The sequence below is a fragment of the Erpetoichthys calabaricus genome, chromosome 2, assembly GCF_900747795.2.
Source record: "Erpetoichthys calabaricus chromosome 2, fErpCal1.3, whole genome shotgun sequence".
Taxonomy (NCBI): Eukaryota; Metazoa; Chordata; class Cladistia; order Polypteriformes; family Polypteridae; genus Erpetoichthys; species Erpetoichthys calabaricus.
This window is the reverse complement of record NC_041395.2, coordinates 341,484,696-341,490,084: the sequence shown is the minus strand read 5'-3', so window position 1 is coordinate 341,490,084 and position 5,389 is coordinate 341,484,696.

Genomic DNA, 5,389 nt, shown 5'->3' with positions numbered 1-5,389 from the left:
TGCAATACTTTCCCCTGGACGCTAGATGGCAGCCACTAGATGGTTTCCTGCAGGGCTCCATGGGAATTGGAGTTGGGTGCAGCCCTGTTGGGTCCCGCAGGTGCTGCCAGGGGGTGCTGCAGCTGGGACTCTTGAGACGGCATGGGCAGCGTATTTGCTACACTCGGAAGTGCAGCCGGAACTTGGTAATCAACCACCTGGGGCACTTCCGGGTGGACTATAAAAGGGCCCTGCAACCACCACTCAGCAGCTAGAGTTGGGAGGAGGAGGACGAAGCTTGACAGAGGAGTTGGGGTGCAAGAGAGGAATGTGTGTGTTGATGTTTTGCTGTACTGGGGACTGTGTTGTGCCTGTGGGGGTCACGTTTCCCACAGGTAAAGAAAAATAAATCTTTGTTTTATTTTTATGCGTGCCTCCCTGTCTCTTTGTGCTGGGTCGGGAGCCCATATAGTGCCTTTGTTACTATATATATATATATATATATACATAAATAGATATAATTACAAAAGAATAGGAAAGGATAAGATAGGAAATGAGGTAGAACACAAACATTCAACATAAAACCTTATTGCACATGAAACACTATTACACAAGATGTCATCTATTGCACTGTAATCAACAAGTTGCATTGGAGGTGATGAGGTTATTCCATGAACTGAGTTGGCTTTATGTGATCTGCAATTGTTTCTTATGCTCTGCAATAAAATCTAAATTCTGACTGTCTTTCTGAAGACTGAAGATTTCTCCACAACACAGGCTACGAAAGGGACATAGCAGCGCAAAACAAAATCCAGAGAAGAATATCTAGGCTGACTCCAGGGCTACAGAGGATGAGTTATGAAGAAAGATTAAAAGATTAAAAGAGCTGAGCCTCTACAGCTTAAGCAAAAGAGGAGAGAGTGTTTAAAATAAGATGCAGTAAGAATTATGTTTCTGGACTTCTCTAGCGCCTTCAACACCATCCAACCTCTGCTCCTTATGGACAAGCTGACAGAGATGGGAGTAGACTCATACCTGGTGGCATGGATCGTGGACTATCTTACAGACAGACCTCAGTATGTGTGTCTCAGAAACTGCAGGTCTGATATTGTTGTCAGCAACACAGGAACGCCGCAGGGGACTGTACTTTCTCCGGTCCCGTTCAGCCTATATACATCGGACTTCCAATACAACTCAGAGTCCTAACATGTGCAAAAGTTCGCTGACGACACTGCTATCATGGGCTGCATCAGGAGTGGGCAGGAGGAGGAGTATAGGGACCTAATCAATGACTTTGTTAAATGGTGCGACTCAAACCACCTACACCTGAACACCAGCAAAACCAAGGAGCTGGTGGTGGATTTTAGGAGGCCCAGACCCCTCATGGACCCTGTGATCATCAGAGGTGACTGTGTGCAGAGGGTGCAGACCTATAAATACTGGGAGGGCAGCTGGATGATAAATTGGACTGGACTGCCAATACTGATGCTCTGTGCAAGAAAGGACAGAGCCGGCTATATTTCCTTAGAAGGCTGGCGTCTTTCAACATCTGTAATAAGATGCTGCAGATGTTCTATTAACACGGTTGTGGCTAGCGCCCTCTTCTACGGGGTGGTGTGCTCGGAAGGCAGCATAAAAAGAGTGACGCCTCACGCCTGGACAAACTGGTGAGGAAGGCAGGCTCTATTGTAAGCACAGAGCTGGATAGTTTGACATCCGTGGCAGAGCGACGGGCGCTGAGCAGACTCCTATCAATCATGGAGAATCCACTGCATCCACTGAACAGGATCATCTCCAGACAGAAGAGCAGCTTCAGCGACAGACTGCTGTCACCGTCCTGCTCCACTGACAGACTGAGGAGATCGTTCCTCCACCACACTATGTGACTCTTCAATTCCACCCGGGGGGGTAAACGTTAACATTATACAAAGTTATTGTCTGTCTGTATACCTGCATTGTTATCACTCTTTAATTTAATATTGTTTTTTTGTATCAGTATGCTGCTGCTGGAGTATGGGAATTTCCCCTTGGGATTAATAAAGTATCTATCTATCTATCTATCTATCTATCTATCTATCTATCTATCTATCTATCTATCTATCTATCTATCTATCTATCTATCTATCTATCTATCTATCTATCTATCTATCTATCTATCTATCTATCTATCTATCTATCTATCTATCTATCTATCTATCTATCTAAAACCAGAATCACTATTCAAAAACTACCCGGTTGCTCATCCACCATCCTCTCCAATAAAGTCCAAGGTCCATCTCCAAGTGAGTCATCCATTGACCATCACCCATAATTCTTGCTACAGACCCCTTGGTAGTTACTAATACCTGGTGCAAGCTGAACCAAGGGCTCATATGAGTACCCTGAAAAAGTGGGATTGATTAAAGTTCTGAAAATCCCTGAAAGTAGGGCACTATGAAAATGTCAGTCACTTCAAATCAGAGCAACATGTGCCTGAAAATGACCCAGAAGGAGATGAATCAATAGTGATGAACCACCATGACATTCCTCTGTAACCATTGCAAATATGCCTGGCCTGTTTAAAATCGATTCTCAGGAAGAAACCACAGTGACATCAGATGTCTGCCGCAGACCATCTAACCACGGAGGCTCAGCAGAGAACCTGTAAGAATAATGCATACCATCTGGCAGGCACCATGACCACAAGAGGGCAGCTATGGCACAAAGTGAAAATCAAAGGCCAGGTTCTCTTTTCAGAGTTACTGTGGTCAAGTTTTCTCAGAGAACCAATTCATCGACCCATAGATGAAGTCAATGTGTTTGGGGATTTGGGAATGGAAAGGAGAGCAAGTGAGGATGGAAGTCAAGAAAGTTCAAGACCAAATGCCCATTGAGACACAGTCCTATGCCTTTATTGTTAGACTCGGTGTTAAAATTTGCAATGCACCACCTATTGGAATATACAGGGTGAGCTGAAAAGAAGTACCACATTTCAAATGTTTATTCTACACAAACGCTACAAGATAAAATACATTTCATTACAACACAAGATAGGGTACATTTAAAATAAGATTTTTTTCACTGTGTTATAAAAATGATTTCTTCAAGGTGGTGGCCATCATTAGTGAGACGCTTTTCGAGACGATTTCTGAACGCTCGCATGACTCGTTCGGCCATTTCAAGGGGAATAGTGGCGATTAGCATCCTTGAGGGCTTCAAGGTTTGGAGGTTGGCGTGTGTAGACCTTCGACTTGAGAAGAAATTACACAGAGCGAGATCAGGCGAACGTGAAGGCCACCCAACATCGCCATGCAGGGAGATCAGCTCCCCTGGAAACATCTCACCCAAAACTTGCATGGATCTCTGCGCAGGCCGTATGAGCTGTTGCTCCATCCTATTGACACCAGGCATACTCCACATCCATTTCTTCCAGTTCTGTAATATTTCAATGTAATGTTCTGAAGTGATGGTGACCGTTACTCCCCCCTCATAAAAAGTAAGGGCCTACTATGCCAAATTCTGCAATGGCACACCAAACCGTAATACGCTCACTGTGCAGGGGTCTCTGATGAAGTTCATGAGGGTTCGTTTCAGTCCAATAGCGAAAGTTTTGCTTATTTACACAACCATTCAAACGGAAATGTGCCTCATTGGTGCACACTACGATGGTATCTCGATGAACGGTTTGTAGAATGTTCGCGCATAACTGTCTATGGCTCTCCCCGCCTCTCTCAGTGAGTTCCTGCACTGCCATCATTTTGTATGGATGGAAATTAAGGTCCTCGTGCAAAAATCAAAGAAGTGTTGGAAATGCCGAAGGCAGAAGTGCGTTGAACATCGAGGAGACTGCAAAACTGGAGCCTTTACAGCTTGAATGTTTTCAGCCGTTCGTACAGTCCGAGGACGGCCTCAATATTGTACCCGTCTGTCTAAATCTAGCCACCCACTGAAGAACTGTACAAGGCATCTCCGATCAAAGGACCCCCCACCTACCCCAACCCACTCGGCTGCCTCTACCTTCGCGCAATGACCTTGAGAAATATGGTACTTCATTTTGGCTCACCCTGTATTTTGTAATGCATGTAGTCATACAATTCATTGCATTTGTCATTCCAACAGATGGTACATGACAAGCATTTGTATTAATATAAAATATTACTAGAAATGTTTGTGATGCGCCAACTGTTAAAAGGGCAAATACAATGCATATGTCTCTGTTAGATGCCATTTAGCATGAGATTTGTAAAAGCAGTGTTAATGTTTGTGAAGCGCCACCTGTTGGAATGAAAAATGCAATTCATTTAATTACTGCAAACAATTTTGATGCGCCCTCTGTTGGAATGACAGAGAAACAGCTACCCAATGGACACATAGATTCAGAGATGCGCCGACTTTTATCACTTTATTTCAGAGGAATATAGGCAATATATATAAAGAGTCAAGGACCCAAAGAAATAGTGCATAGCAATGAAGAAATATGAAAAGATCAGAATATGAGTGGAACAGACCGTATTTATTGATAAGATAGATGAATATGAAAGGCACTGACATGTGATCTAGGATAAGTGATGATGCTGAATTAGGATCCTCCATTTGTGGTATCCTCACAGTGCTGCCAGCTTTGTCCAGCCTTGAGGAGCAGACACATCAGAGTACCTTCCGTGCCAGTCTTTGTCTGATAGGCAAAGATCCAAGCGGTGTGCCACGAGGGGGCTCATATAGTTTAGGATCAGCCTGATAAGGGTCTTCATAACATGGGACATAAACAGGGCTGGTTCTAGATATAGGTCAAGTACGCTCTGGCCTAAGGGCACCAAACTGGCCATAAGGCAAAAGTGAGAACTCAGTGGCTTGGGGAACTAACATCGAAATTTGGGGTCCATGGCCAGGAAACTCCCCAGACCTTTAATCCCAGTGAGAACTTGTGGTCAAGAGGCGGGTGGACAAACAAAAACCCACCAATTCTGACAAACTCCAAGCATTGATTATGCAAGAATGGGCTGCCATCAGTCAGGATTTGGCCCAGAAGTTGATTGCCAGCCTGCCAGGGTGAATTGCAGAGGTCTTGAAAAAGAAAGAAGGTCCAACACTGCAAATATGAACTCTGTGAAGAAACTTCATGTCATTGTCAATAAAAGCCTTTGAAACTTCTGAAATGCTTGTAATTCTACTTCAGTGTACCAATGAAACATCTGACAAAAAGATCTAAAAAGAAACGAAGCAGCAAACGTAGTGAAAGCCAACACTGGAGTCATTCTCATCTACCATCAGTCCTGTGTCATGCCAACAGTAAAGCGTCCTGAGACCATTCATGTCATGTGGGGTTGTTTCTCAGCCAAGGCAGTGGCCTCACTCACAATTTGGCCTAAGAACACAGACACGAATAAAGAATAGGACCAAAACATCCTCCGAGAGCAACTTCTCCCAACCA